We start from the raw sequence: 17,434 nt of genomic DNA, 5'->3' as shown, positions 1-17,434 counted from the left end.
CGGCGGCGCGGCGGCGGCCCCCGCCCGCGGCCAGGCCCGCGCCCACGCTCCCGCCTCGCCCGGCCGCGCTCCCGGCGCTCCCGGCGCCCGCTCTCTGGCCCGCAGTCGGCCCCGCAGTCTCCGGCTCCCGCCCGGGACGACGGGCACGCGCGCGCGCCCGCGGCGGCGGCGGGGGTGGGGGGGAGGGGCGCGGGGACGGGGCGCACGCGCGCGGGGGAGGGGAGCTGGGCGGGGTGCAAGCGCGAGCTGCGGGGGCCGCGGGAGCGGGCGCGGAGAGCGGGGGGCGGGGCCTCGGCTGGGGCGGTGGGGGGCCTGGCGCCCCGCTCCCGCCGGCGTCGAGTCTCCTGGCTCTCCGCTCTGGACGTGCCGCCTAGGCTCTGCGGGCCCAGGAGGCAGGGGTCCGGTTTAGAAAAGCGTCCCCCGGGATCCCCCAGAGAGCTCGGGGCCTCGGGAGGGGGTCGCGGTCTCAGCCCGGTTCCCAGGGCCTCCACGCTGCAGCCCGACTACCTCTGCCCCTCCCTCCGACTTCCCTTTAATAACTGCTTCTCCCCTTCGACTCGGCCGTTCCCCCGCTGTCGTTTAAACGGACACCTTTGTTAAAATAAGATAAAAAGAAGAGGTGGTGGAGAGCCCGCCACGCCACATGGCTTGGGGTGCCCTGGGACCCTTGCGCATGTGCAGGGCTGACCCACCTGGGTCTGCTGCCTACCTGTGTCTCAGCCCCAGCCCACGCTCAGGCACCCCGCTTTGAAGTTCCCTCCATCTCCTTCTCCCCCACAGCCTGTCCTCTCCTCTCAGACAGGCCTGGAGAGGGAAGGCCTGTGCCTGGAAAGCAGCATCAGACTGAGAGCTGGTTTCCCATGGGGTGCCCGGGAGAATTGCTGAGCCCAGCCCCCCCCACCCCCCCACCCCCGGCTGAAGTTCGCTTGATTAAATTGCCGCACGCTTCATTTCCATGCTTTGGCAAATGACGAATCATTAACCACTAGGAGCTGTTTAATTAGACAGCGGCGGTTGGGGAAGGCCCCTCCAAAGCCCTTCCCCTCCCTGACTGCTGGGTGAGAGGCTGGGAATCAGGAACAGTGGGCCTGCTCCCAGTCTGCAGAAGAGATGAGTGGAAAAGCAGACCTTGAGACAAGGGCTGGTGTATAGGTTCCTTGTGCTGGACAGTGGTCTCGGGATGAAAGCCAGTTCAAGGGTACATTCTCAAGCTGGTGGGCACTCGGAGCTGCTGAGACTTGACCTTGCTGGGAGCTGGATAGAGAGCATCTCAGAATTGTCTACCCCAAACCCAAAGAAGGTACTGCCACACTGAAGGACCACAAACCTGGTGGCTTAAAACAACAGAAACGTGCTTTTCCACAGTTATGGAAGTTCCACGTCCAAAATCAAGGTGTTGGTAGGTCCATGCTCCCTCTGAAGGCTCTGGGGGAGGATCGGTCTTTACCTCTTCCTAGGTTCTTGGTGGCTCCCAGCAATCTCTGCTGTTCCTTGGCTCTTCCCATGTCTCTCCAGTGTTTGCAGATCCTCACATGGCCTTCCCCTTGTGTCTCCTCTGTGTTTCCAATTTTCCTTTGTTCTATAAGGACACGGACCACTGGACTTAGGGCTGACCCTCCTCCAGCATGACCTCCTCTTGACATGATTACGTCTGCAAGGAGTCTAATTCCAAATAAGATCGCATTCACAGATACCAGAGATTGGGACTTGAACATTTTGGAGGACATCGTTCTACTCACCTCACAAAGCAAAGTCCAGATTCAAGGACTGTATAGACCACTTCTTGATGGGAGGAGTGACAAAGTCATATAGCATAGGAATGTAAATGTCTTCGAACACGCGAATGGTAGGGACTCCGTGGCCATTTTACGATCGACTATACCTCCATCACCAGTTCTGAATTTCCCTTGTCCCTGGAAAGCATCACTGGTCTGGGTGTTTTTCCGGAAGGCTTCAACTGTGTCTTCATCCCACATAGGTCTCAACCTTCCTTGTCAGGCCACAGTTGTGTGTCTGTTTACGAAACACAAAGACACCCGATCGAATGCTCTCCGTTGCAGGCATTCTTTTTGCTGTCCTTAGAGAGCAGCAGTGCCACTCCTGATGTCCCCCCCGGGTCAACTGCCCCATCAGTATAACAATCTTTTCTTGGCTGGATGGTCCACGGGCACAAGGAGCCTAGGTGGGCCAGATGCTAACTTCTCTTTCAAGTTCAACAGAACACTTCACCGTGAGTCTCTCGCCCTGAAGTAGTGTGTGGCACAGCATGTCAGTCCAGCAGGGGCTGTGTGCGCCCTCGGATGGATTGCTCGCAAAGATGCTGCACATAGAGAAGGCAAATCCGCATCCTAAGTGTAACTAATTTGCCCCCCCACCCCCACAGCGTGGAAGGAATCCTGATGTAACCTTCCTGCTACCAAATGGCTGGCTGGTCCTTTTGAGAAACGGGCATCATACCAATTGCTCAGCATTGATCTCTGCTGGGTCGGTTAGGCATTCAGTAGCGGCAGTATCGAGATCATCCTTGGTGGAAGAAACTCTTCCTTCCGGGCCGTGCAGAACCTCCAGCCCTTGCACCAAGACCACTGCCTTCACGGACCCGTTGCCGTTGTGGGGAGAAGCCGGCTGGGCCCCACCGCGGGGTTCCCTCTCTTTGCGGGGAGGTTGAGGTGGAGTTGCCATTTTGCTGGGAGCCCCTGGCAGAGACACAGGAATCCACGTACCCTTTTTATGCACCGCCCTAGGCACATTAGATGTGTCCACGCACCTTTCCAAAACTTCTGGTCTCTGACTGTAGCATTGTGATTTATAATGAAAAAATGTATATATTTGGTCTTTGTCCCTGTTTTTTGGCCCAGAGCTCCTGAAATGCTTGGAATTTCCTGTGAGGAGAGCAATAAACGTGTCTTTTGTTATGTGAATGAGGTGACTTTGGGAGCACACCTCAGGATGGGGGCTGGTTGCCTGGAGAACCAAACGAATAATTAGAATGTTGGAACTTTCAGTTCTCCTTTCCTGACATCCACAGAGGGAGGAGGGACCGAAGGTGGAATCGATGGCCCATGGCCAGTGAGCTGACTAGTCATGCCTTCATGAGCGCACCTGGGGGGCTGTCCTTAAGCATCTGCCTTCTGCTCAGCTCCCGATTGTGGGGTCCTGGGATTGAGGCCCGTGGCAGGCTCCCAGCTCAGTGGGGAGTGTGCTTCTCCCTCTCCCTCTGCCTCTGCTCCTGTGCCCCGCTCTCTGGCTCACTCTCTCTCTCTCAAATAAGTAAACACAATCTTTTTTAAAAAGCATGCCTTTGTAATGAAGCCTCCTGTAATACCCAAAAAGAACAGGGTTTGGAGACCTGGGTTGGAGGTACGGGAGAGTGGCGTGCCTGGAAAGAACATGGAAGCTCTGTGCCTTTCCCCCATGCATTGTCAATCAGGCTGTTCCCGAGTTATAATAAATCAAAGATCTAGTGTCTCTGCATCCTTTCAGCTGCTCCCGCACATAATCCAACCCACAGAGGGGGTCTTGGGAACCTCTGATTTATAGCCAGTTGGTAAGAGGTACAAGCAAAAACCTGAATTTGAGGGGTGCCTGGGTGACTGAGTCGGTGGGGCATCTGCCTTTGGCTCTAATCATGGTCTCGGGGTCCTAGGATGGAGCCCAAGTCGGGCTCCTTGTTCAGCAGGGAGACTGTTTCTCCTTCTCCCTCTGCCTCTTCCCCTGCTCATGTGCTTTCTTTCTCTGTGTCAAATAAATGTATAAAATCTTAAAGACAAAACAAAACAAAAAAAAAAACAAGAAACGACCTGGATTTGAGACTGGTGTCTGAGGTGGGGTGAGGTCTTAAAAGGACAAATGCTACACAGAATCGAGCTAAATTTTCGGACACTGCATGGTGGACAGGAATCGCTTGGTGCTCTAGAAACCTCCCACCACACACACACTGGCACTGGGTACAGAACGTTTTTTACTGACCTTCCAATCTGATGCCTCCTGGGTCCCTGACCAATCTTCCAAGTCATTTTTCATGGACATCTGTATCTCAGGCCATTTATCTCTCTCCACCAAGGGGAAAACCAAGTGTGCTGCTCACTGGGAGGATTTCTCGGTCATCACCCTGAGCGGGACTGGAGCTAGGCAACAGTCTGTTTTTACTAGTACCAATGTAATAACATGACCCACCAATGAGCCAGGTCTAAGCGTTTCCCTATCCTTGGTCAGTCGCAATGACTCCCTCTCGCACCGCTCAGGAGTCCACAGGTATGAGCTAGTTGAGGGGGAGAACCAGCACCATGGAGCCAGGTGACCTGGGGTCTGGACTACCGGTCCTCGAACCTGACTTAAGCCTCTTTCTGATTCCAGATGGGCCTGGTCCTGAAGGTGCCATCTTCACTATCTTGCTTCTGTGCCTGCCTGGCCACATGACTTGGTGAGTCTGCCAATACTTAGCTCATGATGGGCAACTCCAGTCACATGGGTACTGGATGTCCCGTGGTGGGCTTCCACGTCTGCACCAAAGCCCAGCAGCGTGACGGCAGCTGCTTTTTGAATAGTAAGGAGCTCTGCTGCAGGACTCCGGCCTTGCTCCAGACCCTCACCAGTCTGTGCTTGGATCCTTCTATAGAGGCTTCCCACGGACTCTTCACAGCATCGTTATCTACCATGGACAGATCCCCGCCCGCCTTCAGGTCAGCCCTGTTAGGCTCTGACGGCTGAGCGCTGGCACAGCAGCCCTGTCCTTCGGCGGGACACTTCCTTGCTCTGGGCCCTGCGCAAAACAGGTCATGCCTGTGCATCCCAAGACCTGCTCGATCAAACAAGCCACCATTTCAGTGATCTACTCAACATCATGCCAAATACACCCCTTTTCTTGCCTGAGTTAATGTCTGTTTCTTTTTGCAATCAGAAAATCAAAAAAAAAAAAAAAAAAAAAGTCCTAACAGCCCTTTTCTTCTTTGCCTCCGAGAGCAAGATGGGTCACTAGCAACGCTATTGGAACCGTCTGAGGAAATCTGATCTGGAAAAACGGCCTCAATGTTTGCCCCCACTGTCTCCATCAGTACAAAAAGAACACGGGCTTCATTAAGTTGGATTATGTGAACTTCCTTGAAAAGGTCATCAAAGAGACCTACCTTAGCTGCAGATATCCAAGATACCTACCTTAATGCTAACTCATTATACATCAAATAAAAATACTTCAATTAAAAAGAAAAGAAAAGGGGCGCCTGGGTGGCTCAGCAGGTTAAAGCCTCTGCGTTCAGGTCAGGTCATGATCCCGGGGTCCTGGGATCGAGCCCCACATCTGGCTCTATGCTCAGCAGGAAACACGCTTCCCCCTCTCTCTCTGCCTGCCTCTCTGCCTGCTTGTAATCTCTGTCTGTCAAATAAATAAATAAATCTTTAAAAAAAAAAAAAAAGAAAAAAGGGGCGCCTGGGTGGCTCAGTGGTTGGGCCTCTGCCTTCTGCTCAGGTCATGATCCAGGGGTGCTGGGATGGAGCCCCGCGTCTGGCTCCCTGCTCAGCGGGAAGCCTGCTTCTCCCTCTCCGACTCCCCATGCTTCTGTTCTCTCTCTCCCTCTCTTGTTGTTTGTCTCTCTGTCAAGTAAATAAACAAAATCTCTGGAGGGCGCCTGGGTGGCTCAGTGGGTTAAAGCCTCTGCCTTCGGCTCAGGTCATGATCTCAGGGTCCTGGGATCGAGCCCCACATCAGGCTCTCTGCTCAGCAGGGAGCCTGCTTCCCCCTCTTTCTCTGCCTGTTTCTCTGCCTACTTGTGATCTTTGTCTATCAAATAAGTAAATAAAATCTTTGGGGAAAAAAAAAGAAAAGAAAAGAAAATCCTAACAAATACAAAGCCTTCCCAGAGTGTGGGGGAGGAAGACCTCAAGAGACAGTCAGTCGATCCAGGGGTAGCTACTTTGATCAGAGTTCAGCAAGGAGGAAGAGACTGCGGGCCACTCCAGCATAGCAGGAGGGCTGTCTCCACCGCGACTGTCATGGCCATTGTAGCATTGTTTAGCCTGAAGACAAATGCCAAGGTGGGCTTCACCTGGGTTCTTATCTGGCTGGTCCTGTCACGACCCTGTGCTGCCTTCCGTCCATGCCCTGAAGCTTGGATCTCCTGAGGACACTGCACCGCCCTATGGAAGGCTTCCACTTCACCCCAGCCTTGATTGTGCGAAGAGGTCAGGAGCTCACTCTTTTATTTTTCCCCTGGATGTGGCTGCTGGTCCACATCCCCACCATGCCAGATGCCCATCTGGGGAGCCCTGTTTCCCACTAGTCACTCACGACCTTCCTCACTGGCTTCCCCGGAAGGAATCTCTCAGGGAAGCTGAGGCCGGACCGTGGCCCAGAAACTCTGTCCAACCTTTCTTTATTTTTTTTTTATTTTTAAAGATTTTATTTATTTATTTATTTGACAGAGAGAGATCACAAGTAGGCAGAGAGGCAGGCAGAGAGAGAGAGGGGGGAAGCAGGCTCCCTGCTGAGCAGAGAGCCCCATGCGGGGCTCGATCCCAGAACCCTGGGATCATGACCTGAGCCGAAGGCAGAGGCTTTAACCACTGAGCCACCCAGGCGCCCCCCAACCTTTCTTTAAATGTTGAGTTTGCCCACTCCAAAGGCACCAGCAACTGCACCAGAAACTTTGTGTCCAAGGAAGTCGTCGCCAAACCCAAGGTCATTTAGGCTTTCCCCTAGGTTATCATCTTCTGAGATTTTATAGTTTCGTGTTCTATGTTTCGGTCTATGATCTATTTTGAGTTAATTTCTGTGAAGTGTGTGAGGTCCATGTGCAGATTCATTTAGTTGCATGTGGATGCCCAAGGTGTTCCCACACCATTTGTTGAACAAATTGCCCCTTTCTCCACTGAACTGCCTTTGCTCCTCTGTCAAAGCTCAGTTGACAGCATGTGTAAGGGACTGTTCCTGCTGTTCCATTTGGCCACACTGAAAGCCCTGTTGATGGCATGAAGCAAGCAAACGCAAGACCCAGGGCGCTTCTCGTGCTCTGTAGGAGAACTTACCTTGGCTCCTGGGAACATGGGTGTTTCCTTTTCCAGTTTTTTTTTTTTTAATACAAATGCAGAGCATCAGATTATCCACTACCCATAAAATTTGTCCATTCAAGGCCCACTTACATTTTGTTTATTTTTAAAATAAGCTAATTCATGCCTGTGAAATAGGAGCGCCTGGGGGCCTCAGTGGGTTAAGCCTCTGCCTTCAGCTCAGGTCATGATCTCAGGGTCCTGGGATCGAGCCCCATGTCAGGCTCTCTCTGCTCAGTGGGGAGCCTGCTTCCCCTTCTCTCTCTGCCTGTTGCTTTGCCTACTTGTGATCTCTGTCTGTGTCAAATAAATAAATAAAATCATTAAAAGAAAAACCAAAACGAAATGAAAAACACCCGAGAAATTACCAGCTGGCCCTGGCACGTAACCACAGGGACCAATAGCCTGGATTAAGATTTATCATTCTCTTGCTTGTTCAAAATTGCCATAGAATATGTATAAGAAAATATTTGCCATTTTCACCACTTTTAAGCACAATTCGGACGCATTAAGTACATTCTTAATGACTCTTGCCATTATTTCCAAAACCTTTTCATCACCCCTTAAGTCTGTTTCCATTCAGCGCTGGCTCCCCATTCCCCTCCTCCAACCCCTGGCAATCTTTACCTACTTTCTGTCTGTGTGACTTTGCCCATTCTAGATGTTTCATTTAGGAGGACTTATGTAGTATTTGTCATTTTATAACTGATTTCTCTCAATAATGTTGGCAACATATTGTAGTATGGATCAGAACCTCATATATATTTTTTAAATTTTTTAAAGGATTGTATCTATTTATTTATCAGAACGAGTGAGAAGGAGAGCATGAGCAGGGGGGCAGAAGGCAGAGGGAGACACAGACTCCCTGCTGAGCAGGGAGCCTGCCATAGAGCTTGATCCCAGAACCCTGGGACCATGGCCAGAGCCAAAGACAGATTGACTGAGCTATCCACGTGCCCCAATATTTTTAAATTTTTATTAGTTTTTTATTTTTTTACATATTTTTAAAAATTCCCTCCAATTAAAAAAAAATTCCTTCCCATGTCTGTGAATCTGTGACCCTCAGGATGGGGGTGTGCACTCCCTGAGGAAGGAGGTAGGCAACTTCCTCTGCTGTGGGAGGCCTCCAGGCTGTACTCCTAGGTAAGTAAGGGTGACTGTTCCTCGAGGAGGAAATGTCCCATCAATCAATTTTTTTTCATATTTTATTTATTTCTTTCGTTATTTATCTGAGAGAGAGAGAGCACAAGCAGGGGGAGCAGCAGGCAGAGAGAGAGAGAGAAGCAGGTGTCCCTACAGAGCAGGGAGCCGGATGCAGGGCTCGATCCCAGGACCCCGGGATCATGACCAGCTGAGCCACCTAGGCGCCCCTCCATCAGTCATTCAGTCTCCATAGAGACTGTCAAAAATTGCCAATGCCAGCTCTATCTCAATTTGTCACTGCGGGGTACTGGGAGAAGTTTTCAATTAGCAATGATTGTGTCACAGATAAACCTCATTGGCCAAATGGCATTTCACTGTGTGGATGGACCACATTCATGTATCCATTTATCTGTCAATGGGCATTTGAGTTGATTCCCCTTCTTTACATGGTTTTAAAGTATTTTTAAAGAAGATTTTAATTATTGGGGCGCCTGGGTGGCTCAGTGGGTTAAAGCCTCTGCCTTCGGCTCAGGTCACGGTGTCAGGGCCCTGGGATGGAGCCCTGCATTGGGCTCTCTGCTCAGCGGGGAGCCTGCTTCCCCTCCCCTCTCTGCCTGCCTCTCTGCCTACCTGTGATCTCTGTCAAATAAATAAAATCTTTATAAAAAAATAAATCTTTAAAAAGAGAGAGAGTACAGAAGAAAACCTATGGACAGACAACTCTCACTTTTGAATACAAGTGCAAACATTCCTAAGTAAAAATAAACAAGACTACAGCCATATAGCAAAAGAATAAGGTACGACGTATGACCAAGTAGGGTCCAGTCTGTAAATACAAGGGGAGTTCAGCATCAGGAAATCCTTACCCAGGATTCCCATCAGTAGGTGCTGATAAGGATTTGATAAAATTCCACACTTGCTCTGTTAAAACCGAGCACAAATGTGGGAATATGGGGGTGAGAGACAGTGCTTCGACTCCTCCAGTGATCTCACAAAATCAGTGAGGTGCACGCAAACCCTCTACCAGCTCCATTTTCAGCAAAATGGCCCCACGCCAAGGTTAAGGGTCTGACAAAGCAGTTAGAATTTGTACAGAAGCCACAGGAGACAGGTATACAGAAACAAGAGGGGGCTGGCCTCACGATAGCATTTCCCAGGTAAGACCAGTGCGTTTCGGCTAAGTACAGCGCTCTGTGAGGTGGGAACCTATATCCATTGCACACGGCAAGGACTATGGGACTCCAGGAACATCAGCAGGACATGGAACAGAATCCGCTTAGGGGAAACATGAAGTTAAAAGGCAAAGAACATAGCAAAGCAGGGGCGCCCGGGGGGCTCAGTCAGCTGAGCAGCCACTCTTGACTTCAGCTCAGGTCATGATCTCAGGGTCCTGAGACAGAGCCCCAAGTCAGGCTCCCTGTGTGCGGCGGCAGGGAGCTCGCTGGGGATTTTCTCTCTCCCTCTGCCCCTCCCCTCTTCTAAAAAAAAAAAAAAAACACAGCCAAAGCGACACCTCAGAAAACACCTGAAGCAAAGTACTCACCTGCAGGTAAGGGACTCTCCATGAAATGGTAACTCTCCGTGCCTTGCTCAGAAAACGCTCACTTCCCACCATTTTCCCTATGGTCAGTGCTTCCTGTGCTTAAGAAATCTTGTCCAACCCCAAGACCATGAAGATATTCTCTCCTTGTCTTCTACAAGCTTTGTTGTTTTGTCTTTTATTTTTACATTTTCAGTACAATTGGAGTTGCTTTTGTGCAGAATGTCGGGCAGTAGTCAAGCCTCTTTTTTCAAAGGAAGAAAGGGAAAGAGAGAAAAAGACTTTTCCAGGCTGAAGAGGCTTGGGAGGGCTCTAGAGTGTCCTGTCACCAGGCCCAGGGCAGTGTTGATCACTGGTTTGCTTGGCCAGGAAGCCAACAAAGTACTCCCTTCCTTTAAAAGACATTGACAAGACAGTAAACAACGTGTGCTGGCGAGGATGTGGGGAAAGGGGACCCATCTCTACACTGTTGGTGGGAATGCACGTTGGTGCAGCCACTTTGGAGAACAGTGTGGAGACTCCTGAAGAAATTACAAATAGAGCTTCCCTATGACCCTGCTATTGCACTCCTGGGTATTGACCCCAAAGATACAGATGTAGTGAAAAGAAGGGCCATCTGGACCCCAATGTTTATAGCATCAACGGCCACGGTCGCCAAACCGTGGAAAGAACCAAGATGTCCTTCAACGGACGAATGGATAAGGAAGATATGGTCCATATACACTATGGAGTATGATGCCTCCATCAGAAAGGATGAATACCCAACTTTTGTAGCAACATGGGCAGGACTGGAAGAGATGATGCTGAGTGAAATAAGTCAAGCAGAGAGAGTCAATTATCATATGGTTTCACTTATTTTTGGAGCATAACATGGAGGACATGGGGAGATAGAAAGGAGAAGGGAGTTGGGGGAAATTGGAAGGGGAGGTGAACCATGAGAGACTGTGGACTCTGAGAAACAAACTGAGGGTTTTGGAAGGGAGGGGGGGTGGGGGGTTGGGAGAGCCTGGTGGTGGGTATTGAGGAGGGTAAGTCTTGCATGGAGCACTGGGTGTGGTGCATAAACAATGAATCTTGGAACAATGAAAAAATAAAATAAAATTTAAAAAATAAAATAAAAGGACATTGGGATGAGATGCAAGTCCCCTTAGGTCTCAGGTACTTTTAAATTTTAAGGGAAGCCCTTGGAAACTCTAAGGGTCAGATCAGCACTGCTTCCAAGAGTGAATGCCAACGAGGGGTTCCTGGGGAGGGATGTCGTCGGTTCTCTCCCCGCGCTGCGCTAAACCCTGAAGGGCATTGAAATGCAAGTCCCTTTGAGGGTAGAGTCATTTGCTTATCCATACCAGGTCTGGGCTACTTTTACATTGTAAGGGGCCACTGGAAATTCTCAGCGCCGGATCAGAGCTGCTTCCTGAAACACAGGTCTCCTGTGAGTTCCTGTGGAGGGGATATTGTGAATGGATCACGCTGACAATTCTCAGATGCGCCCATCCCCTCCTTTCTGCCTGGGGCCCCACCTTCTTCGCCCAGACTTGGCTGTGGCCTCCAAACGACTTTCTCCATCTAGTTTCCACCCAGCTCACCCACCTTTTTTTTTTTTTTTTTTTTTTTTTTTGCAGATGCAGCGGTGTTCTTCAGCAGGGGTGGTGCCCCAGATTGGCGGGGGGGGGGGGGGAGGCTAGGCACTGTCTTCTACTCTCTTTGGGTCTGGAGCTGGCTTTAAGAAGGAAACTGACATCAGACAGATGAACAGGAGAGAAGCGCAGATGTCGTTGAATTTTTGCAGATACGTGGGGAAACATGGAGATCCGAGGAAGGGATCAAGCAGGGGAGCAAGCAGCAGCTTTTCTATTTTTTTATACAAAGAAACCATGAATCTTAAAAACTGAAAAGACAGGGGGTAAAGGTGAGTTTAACAAGGTTTGTTTGTATGGATTTCTGGGCCCCTAATTCCCCCACATACTTTTGATATTAACACTTATTTTAAAATAAATTCACTTTACTCTTAGTCAGCTTGATCATACATTAAAATTCCCTTTCAGGGACACCTGGGTGGCTCAGTGGGTTAAGCCGCTGCCTTAGGCTAGGATCATGATCTCAGGGTCCTGGGATCGAGTCCCGCATCGGGCTCTCTGCTCAGCAGGGAGCCTGCTTCCTCCTCTCTCTCTGCCTGCTTCTCTGCCTCCTTGTGATCTCTCTCTGTCAAAGAAATACATAAAATCTTTAAAAAAAAATGCATCTCCATTCCCCATACCTTCTCTTACCAAAAACACATCTTACTCTTCTGGCATTCAAAGCTGTTTCCCTGGGGCGCCTGGGTGGCTCAGTGGGTTAAAGCCTCTGCCTTCAGCTCAGGTCATGATCCCAGGGTCCTGGGATCGACCCCACACTGGGCTCTCTGCTCCCCTCCCTTCCTTTCCTCTCTCTGCCTACTTGTGATCTCTCTCTGTCAAATAAATAAATAAAATCTTAAAAAATAAAAGCGGTTTCCCTTATTTATTCATTTTCTTAAAGATTTCATTTATTTGACAGAGAGAGAGAGAGAGAGAGAGAGCAAGCGCACAATCAGGGGGAGCTGCTGGCAGAGGGTGATGCAGGCTCCCCACTGAGCAGAGAGCCTGATCCCAGGACCCTGGGACCATGACCTGGGCCAAAGACAGACGCTTAACTAACTGAGCCACTGACTGAGCACTTTTTCTCTCTCTCCATCTGCCCCTCCTACTCGAGTGCTTTCTCTCTCTCTCTAAAAAAGATAAATAAGTCCTTAAGAAACAAAAGAGTGTGCATGGGTGGCAGGGTACCTGGGTACTTCGGCTCAGGTTATGATCACAGGGTCCTGGGATCCAGTTCCATATCAGGCTTCCTGCTCAGCGGGGAGCCTGCTTCTCCCTCTGCAGGCTGCTCCCTCTGCTTATGCTCCCTCTCTCTTCCAAAAATAAATTTTTTTTTAAGATTTTGTTTATTTATTTGACAGAGAGAGATCACAAGTAGGCAGAGAGGCAGGCAGAGAGAAGAGGAGGAAGCAGGCTCCCCGCTGAGCAGAGAGCCCGATGCAGGGCTCGATCCCAGGACCCTGAGATCATGACCCGAGGCGAAGGCAGAGGCTTAACCCACTGAGCCACCCAGGCGCCCCAATAAAATCTTTATTTTTTAAAAAAGTCAGACTTTTAACTGACTGAGCCACCGAGGCTCTCTGAAGCATATGGCTTTTTGAATGGGTATAAATTCAAGAACAGTCGAGGCACCAGCATATCCAAATCTGTTTTAGTTTCTTGCAATCAAAAGCCAAGAGGAGATAAACTGCCTTGTGCAAGGTCTCCAGCGGCCCAACCACGCAAACCAGTTTGAGCTGAAGCCTGACTCGCCCCGGTGCAGACAGATCGTGCAGTGACCCGTGGAGAGACCAACAGCCACCCTTACCTCATTAATACTGAAACCCCCGCCCAGGAAGGAGCCCACGCTTCACTCACATGACACACAGTGATGTATGTGACACACAGTGACGTTTAAGCATGTTTTCTGGAGGCCCACGAGAAGCTTTGATTTTCCCGTGGAGGCAGGCGGAGGGGCAGAGGGAGAGGGAGAATGTCCGGCAGGCGCCACAGCCAGCGGACAGCCCCACGCCAGGCTGCATCTATGACCCCGAGATCATGAACTGAGCCAAAATCAAGAGTCCGACAGGTAACCGGCGGAACCATCCATTCGCCCCACAAGCAGCTTTTTGCATCCTAATGGGATCCTTAAACTTCGAACTTCTAAACTTGGGGGACACAGGGGGCTCAGTCGTGAAGCATCCGACTCTTGATTTCAGCTCAGGTCACGGCTTCAGGGCTGTGAGATCAAGCCCCATGTTGGGCTCGGAGCTGGGCTGGGCGTGGAGCCTGCTTCAGATTCCCTCTCCCTCTGCCCCTGCCCCTCTCTCCCTCTTGAAAAAAATTAAAATAACTAAATTAATTAATTAAGTAAAGAATAAATAAAACTCCTAAACTTGTCAGAACTACTGGACTTCCCTGGCTTCAGGCACCGCTTTTAGCGTAGCTGTTAGTGGTATTCCTTTGAGAAAGTTATTCCACACAAGGTAATCAGCAGCCAACCAAGCTGTATTGACACAACTTTCTGCTCATCCCTTGTTGCCTCGGGTAGTATGACCGGCCAGTGGTCATTTCTAATGCCTTATGTTCAAGCCTGTCACCAACAGGTTAAGAAAACCTTCCCAGGTCCTGTGACGAAGCATCCTGCCCGTCAGTTTACAGTCTGGTGACTGGGTGCTCCAGAAAAGTCATGAAAGGAAGGCAGCCCCCCACCCCCAGAAAAAGAGAAGACAGCCCCCAGCCCGCTTGAAAGGGACCTTGCCAAGTGCTCCTGACCATGAACACTGCAATGCGAGAGAATAAGACTTCATACTTTACTCTTTTTTTTTAAGATTTTATTTATTTATTTGAGAGAGAGCCTGAGAGAGGAGGTCAGAGGGAGAAGCAGACTCCCCATGGAGCTGAGAGCCCGATGTGGGATTCAGTCCCGGGACTCCGAGTCATGACCTGAGCCAAAGGCAGTCGCTTAACCACCTGAGCCACCCAGGCGCCCCAAGACTTTATACTTTAAACATGAAACCCTTCTGGGGCGCCTTTTGGGGCTCTGTTGCTTTAGTGCCTACCTCTTGATTTCAGCTCAGATAATAATCTCAGGGTCATGGGATCGAGCCTTGCGGGGGGGGGGCCACGCTCAGCGGGGAGTCTGCTTGAAATTCTCTCTCTCCCTCTCCCTCTGCCCCTCCCCACCCCTGCTCCCACATGCTCAGTTTCTCTCTCTCTCTCAAATAAATAAATAATTCTTTAAAAAAACAACAATAGGGAAACCCTTTCTCCTTTTCCTTTCCTTTACTCTGGCATTAGCGGGAGAAAGATAACGCCCTGATCTGTACCTCCCAGGCCCCTGGTGAGTGGGAAAGTCACTTCTAGAAACGAGACCAGCCTTTTATTTCCCTGTAGGAGAAAACGTAAGCGGCCCAGCTTTGCCGAAGTAACACAAGAGATCTCATTGGCTGGCTGCCCTGAATTTACACCGCTGAGTTAGAAAGGACCCACCAGGATTCATTGCGTTGGCCTGTCCCAACTTCCCAGTGAGGAATACACGTAAATGAAGCTGTGATCAAGAATTTTTCCTTAATTCTTGAAATTAGTGCAGAATCTGCAGCGGAAGTTGTTGGTAATAAGATAGCTTTCGTCCTTCTTTGGCTGAGCAAGGAAGCGTCTGTCCTGTGGCTAAGCTCGCCCCTTATACCTGGAGTAGACGTTCGGCCGCACGCCATCCCCGAGCAAGCTCCGTGGCTTACAAGGGTGTCTCCTTCAGAGGGGTCTTTCTGTGATCAGTCTGGGTCTTGTAGACCATGGCTCATGAGGAGTTATCCTTCTTATAGTTACCGTAATCTCCCTCTTGTATCCTCTCAGAAGCTGTAAATGTCTGTCCACAGCCACGGACTACCAAGCACGTGATCTCCCTGAGGCTGACTTAAGGGTTGTGGCCTGAGAAGATCACGGCGATTTAGCAACAACGTGAACCTGTGAGAATCACCCAGAGGGTCAGAAAAGCCGTACGAACTACAGAGCAACCAGATCTCTCATCCGGCGGGAGTCTAAGCGAAAGCAGGGACTGGGGAAAAGAAAGCACAGGACCAACATGGCGGTACTTGGGCCACGTCACCCAAGCCCAGCTTGAGATGATACCTAACTGCATTTTCAGCCTCTCCCAGAAATGTCAGTCTGAAAGGTCAGTCAGGAATTTTCTGGTCAGGGCCAATAGGGGAAGCTGTCACATGGGCTGTCTCCGTCCTCCACAGGGAGATGAGGCCATCCGGCCGACAAGACCTCACCTGGGATAACCTTTCTCTTCTGTTGCTGATACGTCTTGGGGCCCATCTCGTGGTGCAGTTCCTTAGAGGGACCCCCCTCCCTGCTAAACAGGAAGAACTCAACTGAACCACTTGATAAAGCCGATTGTATCCTTGAATTTACTTAGTTGAGTTTTTCTTTTTTCTTTTTTTTTTTTTTTAAGATTTTATCTATTTATGTGAGAGAGAGAGCACAAGCAGGGGGAGCAAGCAGAGGGTTGGGGAGAAGCAGCTCCCTGCCCAGCCAGGAGCCCGATGCGGGATAGGATCCCAGGACCCCGGGACCATGACCTGAGCTGAAGCCAGATGCCCAACTGATGCCCCCAAGTTTTCTTCTTTAACAACATGTCAAAGCTCTAATCCCCAGTGGATTAATACTTGCAGGCGGGGCTATGAGGAGATGATTAAGTTTGGATGCGGTCATGAGGGTGGGCCCTTAGACGGGATGAATATTCTTAGAAGAAGTTGTTCCCACCCGCAGGAGAGCCTGTGGGGGCGCACGGCAGGACCAGGACGGCAGCTCACTACTGGAGTGGGGCTCTCCCTGGGAGCAGGCTCTGCCGGCATCTCATCTCCGACTTGCGACTGCCCAAACCTGAGAAGAAAATGTCTGCTATTGAACCTCCTAGTCTGTGCGGTTTTGTCACCGCAGCTGAGCTGACTAAGGCATCCTTCTTTCTTATTCCAAGTGTGTAAGTACTGAAGGGTAAGAGCCTTTTCAAAGTTTTCTCTTGTAGATTACTTAAAAACGCAATCTCCACACCCAGTGTGGGGCTCAGGCTCACAGCCTTGAGCTCAACAGTCCCATGTCTCACTGAGCAAGCCAGCCGGGCACCCCGAGTTTTGAGCCTTCTGTTTTCCACTTGAGGGTCTTGTCCCTGTAGGCTCCTGAGTCTCCTGTACTGTGATTCCGGTCTCCTCCGGCCTCTCTCCACAATACCTCTCCCAGCATCCTACTTTCTTTAGCTAAGCACATACAGTGTCTTTCTTCCTCTTTCCCCCTTAATAGGCTGGCCAAAGTAGAAATCACTCTCTTTAGAGAAGAGGTCCGACTGGGAAATTAACACAGTAGTTTTTAGTTTCTCCTTTTCTTTCTTGTCTTCCTTTAGAGTCCCCCAAACAAGGTATCTGCTGCTGATCTTGGGCCGTAGTCAGACCTGGCCAGCCTCCCACCTTCTCTTAATTTGACTTTCAAGAGTCAAAACAGGGGCGCCTGGATGGCTCAGTGGGTTGGGCTTTTGCCTTCGGCTCGGGTCATGGTCCTATGGTCCTGGGATCGAGCCCCGCATCGGGCTCTCTGCTCAGCGGGGAGCCTGCTTCTTCCTCTCTCTCTGCCTGCCTCTCTGCCTGCTTGTGATCTCTCTCTCTCTCTGTCAAATACATAAATAACATTTTAAAAAAAGAATGAAGTAAGGGATATTAACACAGACCCTCCAGGCATCAAAATGATGATAAGGAATTCTACCAATAACTTATACACAGAGATTTGACAAAAAAGAAGAAATGTAAATGAACCATTTTTCAAAAACACAACTATCATAACTCACTCAATATAAAATAGTTTGAATAACCCTATAACTATTAAGGAAATAGAGTTGATTTAAAATCCTCTACCAGAAAGAGAAACTGCCAGTCCCAGAAGGTTTCTCTGGAGAGTTCTACCAAACATTAAGAGAAGAATAAATAACCGTTCTACACACTCTCTTCCAGAAAATAGAAGAGGAGGGAACACTTCCCAATTCATTTTCTGAATCTGGTATTACCCTGACACAAAAAATGGACAAAGTTAAAAAACAAAACAAAACAAAAAGCAAACTGCA

Source organism: Mustela putorius, unplaced genomic scaffold, assembly GCF_011764305.1.
Source record: "Mustela putorius furo isolate JIRA1106 unplaced genomic scaffold, ASM1176430v1.1 tig00003899_pilon_pilon_pilon, whole genome shotgun sequence".
Classification (NCBI taxonomy): Eukaryota; Metazoa; Chordata; class Mammalia; order Carnivora; family Mustelidae; genus Mustela; species Mustela putorius.
Note: the sequence above shows the minus strand (reverse complement) of the source record.